Source organism: Carassius auratus, chromosome 21 (genome assembly GCF_003368295.1).
Source record: "Carassius auratus strain Wakin chromosome 21, ASM336829v1, whole genome shotgun sequence".
Classification (NCBI taxonomy): Eukaryota; Metazoa; Chordata; class Actinopteri; order Cypriniformes; family Cyprinidae; genus Carassius; species Carassius auratus.
Genome location: NC_039263.1, coordinates 26104329 through 26127520, shown reverse-complemented (window position 1 = coordinate 26127520; position 23192 = coordinate 26104329). Strand labels below are relative to the sequence as shown.

Here is a 23192-nt window from a genome sequence, read left to right as displayed (position 1 = left end):
TTAATTGCCTGCGAGCTTCTCTTCCTGTCTGTACGGTAATGCGACAGAGAGACGAGTGGTTATGACGCAATCGTTAGCCTATTTTTACAAAAACTGTTTCTACGGGGCCATAATGTAACATAGACGGTAATGGAGCCCTTTATACATTGTCGTGTATCTTTAGAAATAAATAATGGACAAACAGAGTCTTTAAACGCCTCAGATGTAAATTTATTCGCTGTCAAAGTGACGCCAAAATGAATGGGAGTCAATGGGAATGCTAACGCAAGTGAAGTTCTGCTAAAAGATGGCAGCCCCCACCCGACTTCAACTTCCGGTCGACTTCCTTGCCCCTTGGTGTCAGGTCCTTAGGGAAACTCACTTGATTCCTCTACCTGTTTCGCTGTTTAAAAAATAGCGCCGCAACTTGGTGGGCATTATTATCCTCGTAATGTCTCTGCGTGAGAAATACAAGGTGTGGCGTGTGAGCGTGTGAACGAGTTGAAATGCGTGGGTCTCACGCATTGAGAGCCCTGCATTTAAAATAAGGATGATTTAGTTGTATTATTTCTGTGTAGTGTACCCACCCAGCACCAGACGTCATTTGGACGTCGTTTTCTGATCTAAATCAAGTCGGCCCGTCATGGCCATCTTTTAGACCAAAAAGCGACGTTGAAAATTGGTCTTCGATTGGTCCATCGGATTTGGTCCAAATTAAGCCCAAAAAGCGACATTTAACGTCTTTTTTTTATCCAAATTTAGCCCAAAAATAGATGTAAATGGGCTTTAGTCCAAATTTAGCAGAAAAAAAAAATTATTTCGCACCACAAAGCCATTAACATAAACTAGTGAAGAAATATATTAGACATCATGTCTGAAGCACTGTTAAATATATTTAAATATATTTTGAAAACACTTGATGGTCACGCGCTGTACTGGAGTCACCATGGAAACGGGCCTCAGCTCAACCGTCAAGCAGCTGAAAGGACGCTGTCTCACTTGTGGTTGTTTTCACTAATTTCAGGTAAGTTTAATCCCTAAATTACACAAATATTACATAAAAGTGTCTCTGAAACTTTCTTTCATGTAAATGACACGCTTTCGTTGAAAATATACTTTATAGAAATGGTCAGTGTCTTCAGAAAAAGTCCGTTAGCATCTCAACTGTAATGCCAAATACAAGAGGTTACTTTGTGCATTTTTCACAATATATTTCGCCTACATCAGCATGAATCTGTAATTTTCTTATATATGTGTGTGTTTATAATATTTTCATAATATATATGTCTGTGTGTGTTTGTTTGCCTGTTAGTTATTTTGATGTCCACAAGAGTATTAATCGGTTAGTAAACCTAAAACTTTAAATTCTGTTATTATTCTTTTAATTTTTTTGTATAATCTGTAAATTAATTTTCTTTTCTGCATTTCACCTCTGCTATAGTTTATTTATAATAAACATGGCATTGTATAATAAATATTGTTGGCTTAGACAGATTGACAGAATGACAATGTTTATGTTCTAGATTCTTCCATGCTGATGGCCGTGCGTGTATCCAGCTGAAGAACATTTTTAGACATTATGAAACATATAACTAGTAAGTAATACCTCAAACATACACTACCATTCAAACGTTTAAGGGTCAGATTCATCGTGTATTTACATTTACATTTATTCATTCAGCAGACTCTTTTATCCAAAGTGACTTACAGATGAAGACAGTGGAAGCAATCAAAAACAACAAAAAGAGCAATGATATATAAGTGCTATAACAAGTCTCAGTTAGCTTAACACAGTACACATAGCATGGGATTTTAAATAATATAATAAATAAAAAGAAAACCGATAGAATTTAAAAAAGAATAGAACAAGCTAGTTAGAGGTCTTTACACCTACACACACACACAAACACACACACACATACACACACAATTTCATAATAAATGTAAAGAAAATAGAATACAAAAAGATTAGAAAGGTAGTTAGATTTTTTTTTAAGAATAGAATTAGAATAGTGAGTGTTAAAGTTAGAGGGTCAAATAAAGGTGGAAGAGAAATAGAAAATATTATTTAAAAATGTATTTAAAATAAATATTTTATGCTCACCACTGCTGCATTTATTTGATTCAAATACAGTAAAATAGTAATGTTTGAAATTACTAGGGGTGTCCTTGACTAAGGTTTTTCACAGTCGAATCATAATTTTTGAATCTTGCTGATATTCGACTGATAGTCTAATCATATGTTTGGGGGCAGAATACACTGAGTCAAGTCAGACATTCGACAGTCATAATTACTGATCTTAACACACTGCTAAAATGTGTAATGAACACCTCGCAGATACAAACAGGGTAAATAATAGTTCATCATTGATAGATCTTTTCTATTTCAGAGACTGAAAATCATTGATAAACCACAAGGTAATTGTGAATAAACTTATTGCAAGAGGAATAATACGAAGAAAAGAAAATGCATGTGTGATTTAATATTTCTTCTTATTTTTCAGTGTTGAAAGTTCTTTCTTGTCATCTTTGTGCATTTTCAGATGTTGTGCATATTTATGGATAAAAAACTTTTTAACATTATAATATTGGTTGTTTTCTCTTTTTTCAGAGTTTAGCTCCAACCCAAGTTAAGCAGACCTGAGCAGCTGATCAAGGATCATTCTGCCTCTTTATAGTGCATGTTCAGAACATATTGCAGGAGATCTCCACATTGTCTCTCAAGGTCCACTTACATGCAGAGTTTTACACCAACCTAGTGCAGTGCACCTGAACACATCACTCAAGGTCTTCAGTTTTACTAACTATAAGTCACAAACAGGTGAGTGTGATCAGGTGTGGACGTAAACTCTGGGTGTGCTTCACTCAGGTCCGTTGCTCAGTAGTCAGTGGTGAAGGGCTGCCTCATTCACAATTTTCTTTTTACGGTGCACTGATAATTCGCTATAAGATTACACGTAATAGATTTTAAAACACAAAGCAATAATATATTTCAGAATAAACATATCACTAGACAGGTAATGTCTAATCTAGTAAACATTTCCAATTAATTTATGAATTAAATCTTGCACATACATGTAATAAAGTATTTATCATAATGTGCTGTAAATAGCATTAAAAGAAAGATATCAGTTTTACTGTTGTGCATTAATGTCAGTAGTGATGTTGTACAATGAGGACAGAAATAGTCACCAGTGTATAGTGAGCCACAGTGTTTACCAGTACCTACATTAATGTACACAATATATTCACAACTTGGCAAACTGTGAAGCTGATTGAGACGTAAACTCTGCATGACAGTGGACCTTAAGCCAAACATAGGTCTCTGCAGGAAAGTAATGGGAGTTACCAGATCAGGGTGTTTTTAGACCATGATACCTGATTGGCTGACGTAGTGACGGTAGGTTTAGGGGTGGGTTTAGGAAATATTAAATTCATGATTTAGAAACACCCAGCAGTTTGAAAGCACACACTAAGTCATAAACGCCAACTTTTACTCTGCAGAGACCTAAGTCTCACCTTAAGGGCCAGAGCTGACAACCCCTGACATATTGAATGAGTACACTTTAATTTGTACATTTTGGACAACCATTGTTTTTGTATTATTAATTTACATTTTAGTTACTGTTTTCTTTTTCACTTTAGATGCTAGAGAAAAACCAGCGAGGCTAAAGCATTCAAAGTGGAAACATCTGCCGTGGCTCATTAATCCAGAATTGGGAAGGAGCAGAAGAAGCGGAGATCAGGCAGAGATCTACTGGTGTCCCTGTGGGAACCCCATTTATGTATTAGTTAAACCAAAGATTTTTATCACTCATTTTCATGTTGTTCCAAGCAAGACTTTTGTTCATCTTTGAAACATAAATGCAGAACTTTTTAATGAAATCTGAGAATTTTTTTATATATATATATAAAATAACGCATGCACAAGCACCATGATGCATCAGTGTTGCATTGGCGTGAGAGCTGGCACTTTTGGTGCTTTTGTGAAAATCCATTGGGGATTCATAATTTCTGAATAGATTATTTTTGCTGTTGTTGTTTTTTTGCGTACACAAGGCATCTGTTAAAAAAAAAAAATCTTAATTTGTGTTCTGCAACATGTTTTGCTGCAACATGAGGGTAAGGAAATAATGACAGAATTTAAATTTTTGGTTCTTCTAATGTGGTTATAATCAAAGTTGGGTATAACGCGTTACAAAGAAAAAATATTATAGTAAATAAATTAAAATGCATTTCTAATCACGTTTTGGGGCGGCTGCGTCAGTTATTGAGCATGCGCTTTAATGAATTACTGGAGAACTCGTGCTGTTAAAATGGACGGAGATTTTTGTTCAAAATCGGGAGGGAAGGTAACTTTTGGACAGGTGAAGAGAGCTGTAGCAGCGTGTGTGGTGGAGGAAATGCTGCGCTTGTCGACTGTGGAATCGCAGTCATTTAGAGACTTGCTTACGATGATACTCATGACGGACAGTACCCTTGCAGGCCCGAAAGACATTTGCAAGGTATCTAGATAAATGCTATGCGGATGGAGGGCTGTCACTTTTGTGTAAAAAGCATTTTCGATTTTTAAGACATAAGTGTTCATTGAATCGATTGCAAAATCGATTTTCCATGTCTAAAATAAAGACGTTTCCTTTTTCAACGCCACATATCGGACGAACGAGAGCGCTTGGAAACGCACAAGTCAGCAATATTTCTTATTTATTGGCATTAGAGCTTTAATCCGGCCTTAAAAGTTAGGCCCGACAGGACCCGAGCTCGACAGGTTTCGGCCCGAGCCCGACAAGTATTACATTTTGATTGACAGCTTTTTAAAAGCCCGAACCCGTGTGCAGCTCAGCCCGACATTCAGATGTGCGCATACACACGCAGCTCTTTTGCCTTTTGTCAACAATGAGTCATTTATACATGTTTTAACATAATTTATTCATAACTAACGTAGACTAGGCCACTTGGAAGTTGGAATAAAGAAATAAAATAAGTCCTCTGTAACATCGTAACATCTCAGCACTCTAAATAGACATAGGGCCCTATTTAAACGATCTGAAACGCAAGTGTGAAAGCGCAAAGCGCAAGTAACTTTGTGGGCGGGTCTCGGCGCTGTTGCTATTTTCCCGGCGGGATAAATGGCTCTTGCGCCCGGCGCAAATCTAAAATGGGTTGGTCTGAAGTAGCTTCATTATTCATAGGTGTGGTTTGGGCGTAACGTAAAATAAACCAATCGGAGCGTCATCCAACATTCCCTTTAAAAGCAGGTGCGCAAGTTCCATTATGGATTGCTATTATTATGGCGTATTTACCAGGCGCACGCCAGGAGCGGTTCACAGCCGAGGAGACTGATGTTCTTGTAAGAGCAGCGAAAGACAGAGAAGTTGTGTTGTATGGGCATGGGAGAATAATTATTAGCCTGAATAATTTGTAAGCTAGATTTATGCCTATTTTTTTCACATCTTCGTGGCACACCACAATGATTTCCGTCATCTCATGTGTTAATATTTTTTTAGTGTAACAATTTATGATTTGCAAAAATAACTGTTGCATCTGTGTAGATTACATGAGCAAAGTGTATGCGCGTTGTGCACGCTATACATTATGGTCAAGCATGCGCCCTTAAAATAGCATAATGAACAACGCGCAACGCGCCACTGACTTTAGACTAGGTTTTTTCTGGTCAGTGGCGCAATTGTTTAATGGAACAGCAAAATAGCACCAGGGATTGTTTGCGCCGGAACACGCCTCCTTTTTTGCGCTGAACCGCCCAGGGAGCGCAAGTTCATTCACTAGTTTAGCGACGTGCTTCTGTGGAGGAAAAAGCGCGCTTTTAGCGGGTGCAAAATAGAAATGACACATGCGTCGGTGTACAAAGTCAATTGCGCTGGGTGCAAGATAGGGCCCATAGACTCATTTAGCCTATAAATAAAAAAAACGCACCAAGAAAAACGAGTCTTTTTTCATTATTAACTCATTATTCTCATTATAAACATGGTCAAAACTTTTCCACACCTCAGAACTTTGCTTTAGTTGCTGGTGCAACCAAAACGTATTTTCGCCAGAGGCAAGCCTCCATTGCATATACTCAGCATCCATTTCACATCTTTCTCGCGCTAATCGAAACACATCACATGAACGTTCATTTACCTCACAAACTGGAGCGCAAGCCCGAGCCCGCGTAACATGATATAAATTAAGCCCCAACACAAGTTTTTTACATCTATATTTTTTTAATTGTTTAATTATTTTAAAATTAATAGTTTGGTCAAAATCGATTCCCTATTTTCATTTTCGAAACTTTTTTTGGTTGGTCCGATCGATTGTGCAATCGATTTTCGAACGAAAAGGATATGCGGATATGGAGTATGAACTTAAAAAAAAAAAACATTCGATAGTTTGGAATATGTCTCCACAACCGCAGACATCAGGACTTGTAATAATAGAAGCTTCCTTGGAATGACACCCATGTAGTTAAGACATACTGTAGATACATTTAAAAAGACTACAGTTTTCATTGTTAGGCAAGTTTATGTTAAGAATGTTAAGTTATAGAAATACATTTTTAATTCAAGTTGCTGTTTTCATATTTCTGTAATATTTTTTAATATATAATCAGTCAATATTAAATTACGGAAAGAACTGAGTTTCACTTTGTTTGTAGTTTTTTTCCTTGTATGTTTAATAGGTTTTCAAAGTAACTTGAAAGTAAAGTAATTAGTAATCTGATTACTTTTTACATGCAGTAATCAGTAATGTAATCAAATTACAATTTTAGAGCAGTAATTAGTAATTTGTAGTGGATTACTTTTTTTGAGTAACTTACCCAACACTGGTTATAATTGGTCATAGTTTATTGTCTTGAAAAATTATATTAATACAGAAAGATGGATTAATTTGATAAGTTTATAGTAAAGACTTTCAAATTGATAAAAAAAAAAAAATCTAAATAAATACTACTCTTTTGCAAGGTCTATTAAAAAAATACTGACAAATATAATGGTTTCCACAAAATATTGGGCAGCACAACTGTTTTAAACATTGATAATAATCAGACATGTTTCTTGAGCAGCAAATCAGTATATTATAATGATTTCTGAATATCATGTAACACTGAAGACTGGAGTAATTGTGTTAAAAATTCAGTTTACAGGCATACATTACATTTGACAATGCATCCACTTAGAAAACAATTATTTCTGTAGTTATATTTCACAATATTACTGTTTTTACGGTCTGTTTAATCAAAGGAGGCTTAAGATGTGATCAAGAATTTACATGAAAGATGTAATGTGTCAATAAATGTGTCAATATACTGTGAATTGTCTTATTTTCACTAATTAGGAATATGAAAAATAATTCACGGTTGTAATTAGGTTTGGAAAAGACGTCTTTTCACCTTTCACTTTTCAACCACATTTAAACGTAATTTGGACGTCTGTTTATAGACGTCTTTTCGACGACCTGAAAAAGAGTTCTTTTCACCTTTCACTTTTCAACTAAATTTTTACGTTGTTTAGACGTCTGCCAATGACGTCTTTTCGACGTCTTTTCAACGAGTTTTTGCTGGGTGGGTAGTGTAAGGATTTTAAATATATACACTTCTGAATTCTTGACATTCATATATAAATATTAAATTGTGAAATGTATGATTGCCTGATTGAATTTTATAAGAGTACTAATAGTAATTTGTTTTTATTAACATGTTTAGATTGTGTAAAATTACTGTGTAGATTTTTTCAAGAACTACTTTTTGTATTTATTTGCATTACATTTAAATAAAATATGTTGCCATTTTTAATGTGCCCCTCTGGTTAAACACTGGCCCCTCCTTGGCCCCCCTAGTAAAATTTGTCTAGAGCCGCCACTGTTTAGAAGCTCAAAATGATTAATCAGGATTTTGAAACTTACTTAAAGACAATTTTATTTCATATTATTAGAATACCAATTAGTACAGAAAAATTAACATATAACTTAAATCCCAATATACGACTGTTTAAGCAAACTCAATTATCAGTTATATTTCTCTAGGCTCATTGCTCAGAGTGTTTCTGTAAATCTTTCAGCTTTCGAATCCTCAACAGTTTTCAACTTTAAAAAAGCAAGTGCTCCTGCTTGACTTAAATTGGATATTTAAGTTATCTCAACAAATTTTAATTAATCTAAACTAAAGTTAATTTTAATTTTAAGTTCTTATAACTAATTGCAGCAGTAACTTTTTACAGTTTAAATATTATAGCATATTGTGTAAGGCTATAAGACTTTTCAGATGTCAGAATTCTTAATTAAGATGCTGCCTAAATGACTTTTTATTAAGCTGACATTGTTTTTATCTACAATGTAAAAAGCTGTAGACAACATCTATCCACTGGTGGCGCCGGGGGGGTCTTGGGGTTTTCAAGGTATTCTTTTGGTGATTGATTCTGAACTGATTCTGTGCTAGTGTTATAAGCGCGGGTAATAAAAGTTTGTCTAAACGTTTATTATATTACAGTACTTTTTTTTTTTTTACACGTTGAGTGCCTTAAAAATAATTATCGCAACACTGGTAAGGCTTATTTAGATTTTCTCATTCTCTGAATTAGCATTATAAAAATTCAGAAATTAATTAAAATATAATTATATTTTAAATGTGACGCAAATATTTTTTTTTCTACAATAGCAACAGTGTTTACAACAGCAAGATCACTTTAGCCTGTAAACTCAATAATATCTCTCTGGAAATAAATGTAAAAATATCAATGTCAATATAAAATGAATAATATACCTGACATCAAAGTGCAGTGTGAAGGAGATGAATAACAAATGTAGCCTGTCATTTGTTTACATTGCAAAGGTGTTCGATTTTAGACAACAACTACAACAGTAATAAAAATATGAATCACTATATTCCAGTGTATCAGTTTTTTATGTTTTGTATCAATTCTCAAGGTGGACTTATTGAATAGGTGCAAGAGTAGTAGTGATGGTTAAAATAATAGATTCATGCTGAAATAGTAAATTGTGCCTTGTTCCTAGATGGACAGAGAGTGGAAAGTAATAGATCAGATGAGGAGATGGAGATAGAGGAAGAAAAAGAGGGAAATGTAGAGGCACACATGACAGAAAGAAAGCAGGTAACAGTATGCCAGGAGACAGAGGCTGGTGAGAAAGAGGAAAATGTAGAGGCACAAGTGTTTTCTATAGTTTTTATTATAACCGCTGTTCTTAATTATTCTGTAGAATAGATAAGAAAAAGCCATCATGTTGGGACAATTTAAGACATTTCAGTTTCTAATCCCAGAGCTATAATTATTTTGAACTCAAAATTGTCTTCTCTATTGTTTCTTTTTCAAAACTGCAACAAAGCATTTGCTGCTGTATCAATACATAACCATCCATATCGATACGCAAATCAGCAAGGAATGCATCACAATATATTGCTGTATTGATATTTTGAACAGTCCCATTTAAAGCCTTGTTCCATGTTCCCCTTTTATACTTTGAGCACCTGCCCCTCCAAAGGTCTCTACATGGCCCTGTTCAGAGGGAGTGTCAGCCACGTTAGAATAGTTAACCGCTTAAGTCACATATTATATTATATGTTTTATATATATTTTATATACAAAATGTTTTAATTATGAAGCACAATTGTAACATAAAGCATTGCTTATTTGTTTTTAATGGATTTATTTTATCATCTCACAATATGGATCTGCATTCAAAAGGATTTTTGCAACTGAACATTTCCTGTAATTTCTAGAATAAATAAATAAATAATAGAAATAATAAAACAACAAGATCATACATCTTAACTTATAACAAATGAAGTTAAATTTGCTAAAAAAAATAAAAATATAAATATACTGTATTCTATATAGGCCATATAGGTTAATTCTATTTTTTATATTTTTATTAGACTGCAGATTAAGATAAAATCATTCTTGATAACATCTTTAAAATGACGTAAATCCCTGACATTTTTAATTGATTTTACTCTCTTTGACTGCAGAAAAAAAAATTGTAAAACTTTTAATAAAAAATTAATAAAAACATAAATGAGAAATAAAATTACAAAATGGATGAATGATATTTGACAGTTAACACACACAATCGCTGGTATCAGTCACAAATATTAAACATGACTGGCAAAAAATTTTACATTTGAAAAAGTGCACTTTTTAAGAGTGTTAAGAAACAGTCATGGAAGTGTCTCTCTTTAGGTACACTCAAGTATTTTAATAATATTATATTATCTGGGAGTACCCTGTACACATTTTATATATTTTTAAGATTCAAAGTAGGGCCTACAATACAAGTGCACATTCAATACAATTAATGTCTTTATTTTTCACAAGGAAAACTTATTCTGGAACAACAGTGTGGGATGTGAGATGAGAACAGAGACACTTTGAGCTTTAACCACTAACCATCGACCAACTGCTGACTGATGAGGAAACATCATTAGCTTCTGAGAGACAAAGACAAACTGAACCACAGTGATCTGAACTGAAGACAGCGACTGTAACACATTTCAGTTTCATTCAGGTAAGCTCTCATCTGTCTGATTTAATGTAATTTTAATGTGAAAGTAATATTACAAGAACTTCTCTTAATGAAGATCTGCCAGGTTTATTAGTGCTGTGTTGTAGGTTCTTGACTTTGTTTTTTCGCTCTCATAATGTGAAAATAAAAATAGAAACTTACAGTATTGTTCAAAATAATAGCAGTACAATGTGACTAACCAGAATAATCAAGGTTTTTAGTATATTTTTTATTGCTACATGGCAAACAAGTTACCAGTAGGTTCAGTAGATTGTCAGAAAACAAACAAGACCCAGCATTCATGATATGCACGCTCTTAAGGCTGTGCAATTGGGCAATTAGTTGAAAGGGGTGTGTTCAAAAAAATAGCAGTGTCTACCTTTGACTGTACAAACTCAAAACTATTTTGTACAAACATTTTTTTTTTCTGGGATTTAGCTGTGAATCACTAAACTAATATTTAGTTGTATGACCACAGTTTTTTAAAACTGCTTGACATCTGTGTGGCATGGATTCAACCAACTTGTGGCACCTCTCAGCTGTTTTTCCACTCCATGATTCTTTAACAACATTCCACAATTCATTCACATTTCTTGGTTTTGCTTCAGAAACAGCATTTTTGATATCACCCCACAAGTTCTCAATTGGATTAAGGTCTGGAGATTGGGCTGGCCACTCCATAACATTAATTTTGTTGGTTTGGAACCAAGACTTTGCCCGTTTACTAGTGTGTTTTGGGTCATTGTCTTGTTGAAACAACCATTTCAAGGGCATGTCCTCTTCAGCATAGGGCAACATGACCTCTACAAGTATTTTAACATATGCAAACTGATCCATGATCCCTGGTATGCGATAAATAGGCCCAACACCATAGTAGGAGAAACATGCCCATATCATGATGCTTGCACCTCCATGCTTCACTGTCTTCACTGTGTACTGTGGCTTGAATTCAGAGTTTGGGGGTCGTCTCACAAACTGTCTGTGGCCCTTGGACCCAAAAAGAACAATTTTACTCTCATCAGTCCACAAAATGTTCCTCCATTTCTCTTTAGGCCAGTTGATTTGTTCTTTGGCAAATTGTAACCTCTTCTGCACATGCCTTTTTTTTAACAGAGGGACTTTGCGGGGGATTCTTGAAAATAGATTAGCTTCACACAGACGTCTTCTAACTGTCACAGTACTTACAGGTAACTCCAGACTGTCTTTGATCATCCTGGAGGTGATCATTGGCTGAGCCTTTGCCATTCTGGTTATTCTTCTATCCATTTTGATGGTTGTCTTCCGTTTTCTTCCACGTCTCTCTGGTTTTGCTCTCCATTTTAAGGCATTGGAGATCATTTTAGCTGAACAGCCTATCATTTTTTGCACCTCTTTATAGGTTTTCCCCTCTCTAATCAACTTTTTAATCAAAGTACGCTGTTCTTCTGAACAATGTCTTGAACGACCCATTTTCCTCAGCTTTCAAATGCATGTTCAACAAGTGTTGGCTTCATCCTTAAATAGGGGCCACCTGATTCACACCTGTTTCTTCACAAAATTGATGACCTCAGTGATTGAATGCCACACTGCTATTTTTTTGAACGCACCCCTTTCAACTAATTCAACTAATTGCCCAATTGCACAGCCTTAAGAGCGTGCATATCATGAATGCTGGGTCTCATTTGTTTTCTGAGAATCTACTGAACCTACTGGTAACTTGTTTGCCACGTAGCAATAAAAAAATATACGAAAAACCTTGATTATTCTGGTTAGTCACATTGTACTGCTATTATTTTGAACAATACTGTATTTACTGTGAGAATAATTCAAAGCAGTGAAACACAACATAACTTATTTTATATCTCAGAATGATGGAAAAAAGTTAAAATAGTTGGTTAACTCAACATAGATTTATGTTACAAATAACTGTTTTATTAGAGTATAACTGAACACGACTAGCTGACTAGCATTAGTCTGAACACACCAAGTACACTGCATTCTCAGACTCAACCTGACTCGAAAAACACAGACAAACAGATGAACACTGATGTTTACTGTTTTTCCATTTAAATTCTTATTATGTATTTCCTAGTTATCAACATTTCTTTAAAAGATTTAATCGAAACTACCCAGACAGCAAACAGTTTCGGCCAAGATCTGGCCCGCATGGATTTAAAAAATAATAATAATAAATTCACTGAGCTCTGATTTAACTATGATAGTGCAACCATGATTAATTAGAGCAAGTCATTTCCATTAAAGAGAGCAATAAATGTATGAAACAGCTATGTTTTGAATAATTTACACTATCACTCAATATTAAATAATATAAAACTTTTTTTTTCTTTCAGCAACATGAACGGTGAAAATCAGACCTTGATGGATGAGCAAAGTTATTATTTTGATACTGGTTATTATTACAATATTACTGATTATCTGATTGATGAAACTCAATATGATTCTTCAGAAATCATTATAGTAATCTTCTTCATCACTAGTGTTTGTGTGGGTCTTCCAGCTCTGGTTTGGGCTCTTCGTCTTCTGCACCTTCACAGAAAGATCAGAGACCGAATCTCAGTCTTCATCCTCCTCCTCCTCCTCAATGACCTGATACAATTACCCCTTCATCTATATATACTGGCATATATACTGACAGAATTAGAATCCTTTATCGATGCGGTTATCCAGCTTTGGTCAGGATTACATTGGTGTGGTTTTCATCTGCATCAGCTGGTGGCTCTGGAGGGGATTTTGACTCTGAAATATCCGCTTTGTTCTGCTCGTATTTTCTCACTGCCCTGTTACATCATAATCTCCACCCTTGTGCTTTTTTTTTCTATAGTGAGTGCATTATTTATTTTCACAAATTCAGAAAATAGAAACATGTCATTATTCAGTCTCAGCACAAGTTTTGTTCCTCTGATCTTATTGGCTGTATCATCTATAATCAGCTGTAAAGCCTCTTCCACTCCTGTCAGAAAAAACAGTTCGGTGCTCACTGTTGCTATTCTTACATTTGTTTTGATGTACTTACCTTTCATGTTCCTCATCTGGGTGGATTTACTTAATTTAGATCCATATGTCAACCAATCTTGGTGGGTAATATCTTTCTGTTTGATTAATTTGAGAGTGATTTCAGGCCCTATTCTGTGTGTTTTGGTCTGTAGAGAAAATCTCAGAGATGTTCAGACGCCACAAACACACACAGAACCCAACGCTGATGAGACGTCATTCTGAACTTGAGTTTCATTAGTCCTCACGTCTGAATCTGGCTTCAAAACATACACCCATCAGTATAATGAAAATTATTAATAAAATAAATAATATATGACTTAAAGATTGATTCATTTTAAATGTCTGTGATTGCTAAAAGTGAAAGTGTGCTCTCTATGCCAAAAACAGCACAAATTGAGTTTTTATCTCTTTAATGGTCATTTTGGCAGTTTGTTTAATATTGTAATATAAAAATTATACGTAAAAAAAAAGTTAAATCTAAATGTCAAGTTTGTTGTTTATGATTGATTTCAATATTCATCAATTGAAAGTCTGGTAACCGGACTTCCCATATACAAAAAAAGTGTAACATTCAATGTGATTTCAGCTGTCAATCATCCATATATTAGAATAAAACATCTAACACAATGCAGTTCTGCCCAGAAAATGATTTACACACAGATCATTAACATTTGGACCTTCAATGGTATCAAAACTACAAATATATGAGCATCTCCCTCAAATGAACACATTACAGTCCACGGACATTTTTTTTAAAGACCAATTGACCATTTTTCTAAAAATCCCCCAAAATACAAAAATACAAAGATCTTCTTTTTTTTTTAGCTTCTGCCTTTGCTACCGTTCGGATGTTCTAGCTTACTGCTCTGTGCTTTGCTTCTTATTTCTGTACTTTTCTCTGATTTTTTTAAGATTTTTACTTCAGCAGATCAGCACAGTGCTCAAACAACAGATTTTTGGCACAAATGCTAAAACTAAAAACTCTTTGGGACAGGAATAATACTACAAAAAGAAGACTTTGCCTCCCACTGCCAGCAGCTTACATTCTGGAGATGGGAAAACAACTGCCTACATTCAAACAGAAGAGAGAAAATGCCTCCTGTTGGATCTACTTGTTGCATGAACTGATGCAAACTTCTACAAAGGATTGTGATTCTTGAAACAAAGTTACTTTCTGGACTTCCAAAACAGACGGAACACTCAGCAGACGGTCGTCATGGACCCCCTCAGCATACAGCCGGTGAGTCCCATGAATCTTCTGAATCTCAATAGTTTACACCAAGTGTAGAGGAACAAGCCGAAACTGATCGCCACACTAATCGATGGCACACACAGGGAGCGAGACCCAAAGGAACACGAGACATATTGCTGCCATAGCTTCCTCTACTCCAGATTCGACAATGACAAGGCTTGTGAATACTGGTATTCTACCACCCCCTATACATCTGGAGAACCGATTTCAAGCATTAATGAATGTGGGTGAGGAATCCCCAAATGTGATTAAACATGGATCGGATCAGCCAGCACTCCGCTACTAACAGACGCTCAAGGACGAGCAGCTCAGAGCGCAGCCGAACCAAGGACTCTGATAGTGGGCGACTATTATATATATATATATATATATATATATATATATATATATATATATATATATATATATATATATATATATGTATATATATGTATATATATATATGTATATATATATATGTATATATATATATGTATATATGTGTGTGTGTGTTTCATATACTCATATATTTTCATATATATTCATTTTATATATTTGTAAGTAACTTTTCAATATACGGTACTCAAACTCTCTATACTGAGTGAGTTAAATTGTTCACCATTCAAAGTGAATTTGTGCCCTCACAAGACTTGGAGAGTTAAACATACATGTCATTTATTTATGTGCTGTCCCATTTATGAGCATTCATTTTGATAGACGGAGCCCTGCCTCAGCGCATTGAGATCAGCATTGAATTCAGGAATCACAACCTATTTTCCAGTAAGATAGACTTCTTTTTACAACAAAAATATATACTTTTACAGTGAGTTAAATGCTTTTCCTTAAAGGGTTATTAAAGTTTACCCAAAATAAATAATCATCTACTCACCCTTGAATTTTGTCTTATGTCATACCACAAAAGGAAATTTACATTAAATGTCCCAAATGTGCTTGCCCATATAATGTCAGTGTATGGCGAATAACATTAAGATGTTAAAATAGAAGCCAAAGTATGAGTGGTCTTATGTATCGTCAAGTCAAGTCAAAGTTTATTTATATAGCACAAATTTAACACAACTGTAGCTGATCCAAAGTGCTTTACAGTAAAACATGATTTAAAATAAAAAAGAGTGGAGATAAAAGCAAATATCATATACAACAGACCAATTATACATAAAACACCAACTATATATATACATAAAAAAAAAAAAAATATATATATATATATATATATATATATATATATATATATATATATATAAACAGTATCACTCAAAAGCTAAGGTATAAAAATATGTCTTTAAGCTAGTTTTAACAACAACCAGTGATGGAGAAGCCCTAATACTCAAGGGTAGACCATTCCAGAGTTTTGGGGCAGCTACAGAGAAAGCTCGATCACCTTTTGATTTGCAGCGAGAACGAGGAACTGATAAAAGTAACTGATCTCCAGATCTTAATTGCCTAACAGCTGTGTAAGGTTTTACAAGATCAGAAATGTAATCCGGGGCCGAGTTATGCAATGCTTTGTATGCAAAAAGAAGGATCTTAAAATCTATTCTAAATTTTATGGGAAGCCAATGCAATGAGGCAAGGACAGGTGAGATATGGTCTCTTTTTCTAGTTCCGGTCAGCAATCTAGCTGCCGAGTTTTGAACCATCTGTAAACGGGAAAGTGTAGATTGAGGTAGGCCAATATAGAGCGAATTGCAGTAGTCTAGTCGAGAGGAAATTAGTGCATGAATCACTACTTCAAGGTCTTTTCTAGAAAGAAAGTGTTTTACTTTTGCTACAGATCTAAGTTGGAAAAAGCTACTCTTAACAAATGCATTTATGTGCTTGTCAAATTGAAAAAGAGGGTCAAAATAGACACCAAGATTTTTGGCATGAATTGTGCAAATTATTACTTAAAAAACCTAACTGTGTTTTGACAGAGTTGTTGGTAGCAGCAGGACCAGTAGAAGCACTTCGGTTTTATTTTCATTTAGTTGCAGTGAGTTATTTGACATCCAGGATTTAACTTCATTTAGACATAAGAACAGACGGTCTAAGGAAAGGTCGTTGGCATATTTGATTGGAAGATATAATTGAAGGTTGTCAGCGTAACAGTGATAATTTATATTATATTTCCGGAATATTGAGCCTAAAGGAAGCATGTAGAGGGAGAATAAAAGAGGGCCAAAAAGGGATCCCTGCGGAACACCGCATTGAGTAGGCATGGCGGGAGAAGTGAATGACCCAATATTCACAGAGAAAGTTCTCCCCTTTAGGTATGAGGTGAACCACTGCAAAGCTTGGCCCTGGACTCCAACAACGCACTGAAGACGATTTAAAAGAATGTCGTGATCGATAGTGTCAAATGCGGCACTCAAATCTAAAAGAATCAGGATGGCAGAAGACCCAGAATCGATAGACATGTATCGTGATGTATATTCCAAGTGTTCTGCAGGTATACAATAAGGTATAGTGAGAAACATACTGTATAACCGTTTCCTTGATCTCACAATGGTATTAGTTATAACTCTGTTTTTATAGGGTGGATTCACTAACTATGTTTCAATACGACCTTCACAAGTCTGTAATATAAAAAAATACTTCACATTCATTTGCATGTTGTTTTATCTTTTTATACCCCTTTCATTGACACACACAGAAATCGTACATGTTTTTACCCTCAAAAACCAACAGCATAGAAATATAAGTCTTATCTGATTTTGGGTGACGGTGATGAAGACATTGATGATGATGACGATGCTGACGGCGACGATAATGACAAAGACAATAATCCTGAAAGTCCATTCACCACACTCTAATCCATGAATGTCCACGGTGTACATCCCAAAGTTTCCACGTGCAAACCTTTGTGTTGATATCGAATCACAGTAAACCCAAGTCTTCAAAATCACTAGTGTGGCACAATCCGGTTTCAGGATCCACAGCAGTATTTCACATTGCCTCTACATTCACTTCATTGACATGTTTCAGACAGGCATATAAAAGAGAAAGATGTCTCCCACAGAATGTGGAGTCCTTTTCAGATTGAGCATGAAATGCTAAGCTTCCCAATCAGGACCAATGATTGTTTGGAGCCATAAGCCATGATTATTCCTCCTTTACCAATCTACTACTTCTACTCTCTACCCCAGTTTTATACATCAGAGTATTACTCCTTGTTGCCCCCTCATGGTGAGTAGTAGAGGAACAACGAAAAAAACATGTTAACAGGTTTGACTGTTACATATGCACCTCCTCACTTTAAGACTTGACATAACCATGGCAAGGCTTTAGATTTTGCACATGGTAAGTATCTATTGTTGCAGGGCCGGTAAGCAAAGAAACAGTGTAATTAACAGGGAATAAACATTTAAGTATTCTGGCTGGTCCCTTCCATCTACCAGAGAGTAGAAGTAGACTGAAGAAGTAGAATCTTGCGTCACAAATGGGAAAAACTGGTTAGTGCCCTGGCCGCTTGCAGAAGGTAAACCATACTGGGCTTTACTAAAATCCAAAACAACCCCAGACTGTGACAAAAAATCCATTCCTAAAATGAGTAGTACTGTTAAATCTCTGTCTTTCAGGATAAACAGTGTTAAGGTAAATGGCTGACCCTGCGCCTTACTTGCCATATCACTTTTCCAGTTGCTGCCTGCTTCTGCCCATTAGCCAACATAAAGGTTTGGCCCTTACTTGACTGACTTATTTCACCCTTGTTCAGTTGTTTCCAAACTGATTCTTGGATTAAGGACAACGAACTACCAGTGTCCACCATGGCCAACAGAAAACGATCTTGTAAGATAATAGGTATGTTGACTGTTTTTGTTACAGTCGGACACTGCACTTCAATAGACTGCATCACTCTAGTACTAGCCGGCGTTTGTTTTCTCTTTTGCTCTTCCGAATGAACCTGATTCCAGTATTTCTTGGCTTCATCAAAATCACGTTCAGTTTGCGTCCCAATTCTGACCAGCTCACCAACATTTGCCACAGTACCTCGTAACAGACTAGCCAGGCGAGGATTGCAGTTACGCAATATGGGAAGTCGTGGCCTAATGGTTAGAGGGTTGGACTCCCAATCGAAGGGTTGTGAGTTCTAGTCTTGGGCCGGACGGAATTGTGGGTGGGGGGAGTGCATGTACAGTTCTCTCTCCACCTTCAATACCACGACTTAGGTGCCCTTGAGCAAGGCATCGAACCCCCAACTGCTCCCTGGGCGCCGCAGCATAAATGGCTGCCCCACTGCTCCGGGTGTGTGTGTTCACTGCTCTGTGTGTGTGCATTTCGGATGGGTTAAATGCAGAGCACAAATTCTGAGTATGGGTCACCATACTTGGCTGAATGTCACTTCACTTCATATGGCCAGTACAATGTCCTTCTCCAGCATATTCTTTCTCCATCTCAAACACAAAGCTCGATAATGGAAAGCAAAGTCTCTTATGCTTTCTTTGGTCCCTTGCTTTCTCTCCACCAATCGTCTTGATGCCACATCCTCATAATCTTCACTCAGAAAAGATCTTAAAAAACATCTTTTAACTGCCGCCAACTATTCACTTTCCTTCTTTCTGCTTGCCACCAGTCTTTAGCGGTTTCTTTGAGCACTGTGTTAAGCAATGCCAGGACTTCCTGATCACTCAAAGGCCTCACTGCAAAGAACTCCTCGCAGCGTTCAATAAATAAAATAGGGTCTTCATCTTGCTTATTACTAAAACAAGGAAAGTCTAACTTGACTGGAGGATTGTAATGCATTAACATAGTCTTCTCTTGACTGGTCAACGTGTTTTGATGGACTTCACAGGTATGATGCTAACTTGGTCCAAAATCATGAGCTCCACCACAACTTTTGGACGTTACTGGTGTGGACATTGGAGTCAATGATTTGATCTTGGCTTCAAGCTGCACATCCCTTCTCTTTAGACAGTCTACCATTGACTGACCGAGTTCCTGTACAGACCTTTCCACCACTTTCTTGACTCTCTCACATTCACGCTCCACACGATACATCGACCGATCTTCCATCCCTTAACATTTTTTCTGGAATTCTTCTTGTGAAACACAGCCACTCATCGTCTTGATATTGTCAGCAACCTGTCCTTCCAGCGCATTGACTTTATCAGTGAGTTGTTCTATCAGGTTGGTAATGAACTCAGGAAGTGTCTCTCTCTCTACTGCAGGTGGTGGAGGTAGTGGTAAGTTAAGGACTTCATCTATGATGGCTTCACTCTCATTTTCAGAGAATATGTATAGATCACTAAAGGTAGTTATTAAAGGGGGGGGGGGTTGAAATTCTATTTCATGCATACTGAGTTTTTTTACACTGTTAAAGAGTTGGATTCCCATGCTAAACATGGGCAAAGTTTCAAAAATTAAGTTGTACGTTTGAAGGAGTATTTTTGTTCCAAAAAAACCTCTTCCGGTTTGTCACAAGTTTCGGAAAGTTTTTTTCGAGTATGGCTCTGTGTGACGTTAGATGGAGGGGAATTTCCTTATATGGGTCCTGAGGCACTTCTGCCGGAAGAGCGCGCTCCCGTATAGCAGAGCACTGAGAGCACAACAGACTACACTGATCAGAGCGAGAGCGTCGCGAAAAGTCACAAAAGAAGTGTGTTTTTGGTTGCAAGGGCAAGACAACCCTGCACAGATTACCAAAAGAGAAACAGCATTAAGGGACCAGTGGATGGGGTTTATTTTTACAGAGCATCAACGGAGTTGTGCAAGTGTTTTTGTTTGTTCGCTGCATTTCGAAGATGCTTGTTTTACAAACAAGGCCCAGTTTGATGCCGGATTTGCACACCGTTGATTTCTTAAGGATAATGCAGTCCCAAATGAAAAAGGGTCACGATCGTGTGTTGGAACCGCAGGCGGTGAGTAAAACTGCTTCAAATATCTCTGTGTTGTTAACTTAGCTATCGGCGCGTAAGCACATCAAGTAAACAACATGCGATGTTGTCATCAAACTGCACTTTCCACAAAAAAAAAAAGACGACATATAGTGGAACTTAGTCATTTTCCAAAACCGCTAAGCAGATATATACAGTTTCAGTACATACCACATAGAGACGCCTTTGCTGATGCTGCTCTTGTTAAATTTCAGCCTCTGGATCTGTCACAGCTTCCAAACGCTCTCAATGCAAAAGCCTACTGGCGCTCGTGATTCTTTAGCTCCGCCCACACGTCACGCCTCTAGGTGCTCGTGTTTTTCCGGGAAAAATCAGTACAGACTATCTTTCTCTTATAAATATAATAAAAATAAAGACTTTTTGGAGTTATGAAGGATGCAGTACTACACTATAGGTACTCAAGATTAACAGGATATTGAGTGAAAACAAGCATTTCACCCCCCCTTTAAATCTTTGAGGGGTTCTCTGGGATTGGTAAATGAACCAGTGGAAAAATCTACCTCTGGCACACACTCATCCCTATCCAGAGTTGCATGACTTTCCATCTTGTGTGGACTATTCTACTTTCTCAACAAACAGTTAGTGTCCCTGTTTGGGCGCCATTCTAAAACCGTTTCCTTGATCTCACAATGGTATTAGTTATAACTCTGTTTTTATAAGGTGGAACCACTAACTATGTTTCAATACGACCTTCACAAGTCTGTAATATAAAAAATCAATAAATAAATACTTCCCAATCATTTGCATATTGTTTTATCTTTTTATACCCTTTCATTGACACACACAGAAATCGTACATGTTTTTACCCTCAAAAACCAACAGCATAGAAATATAAGTCTTATCTGATTTTGGGTGACGGTGATGAAGACATTGATGATGATGACGATGCTGACGCGACAATAATGACAAAGACAATAATCCTGAAAGTCCTCTAATACATGAATGTCCACGAAACCTCATGTCCATGGTGCACATCCAAAAGTTTCCACGTGCAAACCTTTGTGTTGATATCGAATCACAGTAAACCCAAGTCTTCAAAATCACTAGTGTGGCACAATCCGGTTTAAGGATCCACAGCAGTATTTCACATTGCCTCTACATTCACTTCATTGACATGTTTCAGACAGGCATATAAAAGAGAAAGATGTCTCCCACAGAATGTGGAGTCCTTTTCAGATTGAGCATGAAATGCTAAGCTTCCCAATCAGGACCAATGATTGTTTGGAGCCATAAGCCATGATTATTCCTCCTTTACCAATCTACTACTTCTACTCTCTACCCCAGTTTTATACATCAGAGTATTACATCTTGTTGCCCCCTCATGGTGAGTAGTAGAGGTACAACGAAAAAAAACATGTTAACAGGTTTGACTGTTACAACTGAACTTTTTCATATTATTTAACAAACATCCTGACTTGATTGTTGGTCTCTGTGCATGACTGTGTGTTCATGAGACACTATTAGTTCAGTTCACACTGAATTGCACACAAGTTGTGAAAAAAATCAAGATTTATAAAAATATTACTTCAATCAGGACCACTTCCGTCAAGTATATTTATGACAATTATAATTGCATACTGTTAGTGTTGGCGGTATGGTTATGTTCTGTCCATGCAGCCATGCTTGGACAGAGCGGGGAGAGCAGCTAGACAAACCCCCCTGGGGTACAGAACAGAACCATATAAGCATACATATTTACAATTCTCAATTACATGAGTTGTAAACAAAATGTCATAGAGACTGCTTCCAATGAAGACACTGTAAAGAAAGAACAAGTTAGTTCGGATTACAGGGTCAATTGGTGGAGTTGGGGTTGGAGGAGGGAGTTAATTGCAAGCAGCAATGCGATGGAAGAGACACTGAATAATGGGAATTTAAATAGACCGCAGGTGATAGGTGTCAAGACTGGATTGGTACACGTCAGGAACAGCTGACTGTCAGCTGATGCAAGCGTGACTAACATGGCCTGACTGAACTAACGCAATGCTCGATTTTAATCAGGACCACTTCTGTCAAGTATATTTATGACAATTATAATTGCATACAGTTCGTGTTGGCAGTATGATCATGTTCTGGGCAACACTCCACTCGCCTGTCCATGCAACCATGCTTGGACAGAGCGGGGAGAGCACCAAGACAAATCCCCAAAACAACCATATGCCAAAACTCCCCAACGTGTGATACATACGACCCCTTGCTGCGGCATGAGGAACATGTAATATACATTAATGCTGTAGGTTGCATAATGGAGGGTGGTAGTCCAGCAGGGGAAGCATGCACCCTTCGGAAACTTAGAATGGTGTCCAGTATGAATGAAAATGCTCCATAGAAACACCTCCGTCAGAATAAAAATGCCTTAACGAAATGTTAATCTGTTGAGAGGTAGGATAACCTTCTATAACCGAACTAAGTTAAAATCCTGCCATGTAAATATGTTAAACTGATTACTTGTACCCATGTAATCACATCAATAGTCGGTCATCAGAATGGGAAAGTGATGTCGGCAACGCTGTGCATTCAGGGATTAGTAGACACTGACAATACAGTAGAGACTGGGAAATAGTGGACAAAAATGATAAAAT

At 36.6% G+C, this 23192-nt stretch overlaps 2 long non-coding RNA genes across 3 annotated transcripts in view; both read left to right on the top strand.

Annotated features, from left to right (window-relative positions):
• The window catches only part of LOC113039125 (uncharacterized), a 32837-nt gene extending 18722 nt beyond the window's left edge, over positions 1 to 14115 (top strand). The window contains exons 2-4 of one of the 2 annotated variants that reach the window (XR_003274876.1): positions 8989 to 9086; positions 10308 to 10497; positions 12825 to 14115. This is a non-coding gene — a long non-coding RNA (uncharacterized LOC113039125). The remainder of the gene's footprint in view (positions 1 to 8988; positions 9087 to 10307; positions 10498 to 12824) is intronic. The other variant, XR_003274875.1, reaches the window with a different exon arrangement.
• Positions 238 to 4089, top strand: LOC113039127 (uncharacterized). The gene is made up of 3 exons (XR_003274878.1): positions 238 to 1321; positions 1503 to 1574; positions 2591 to 4089. It is a non-coding gene; the product is annotated as an uncharacterized LOC113039127 (long non-coding RNA).
• Positions 14116 to 23192: the final 9077 nt, after the last annotated feature.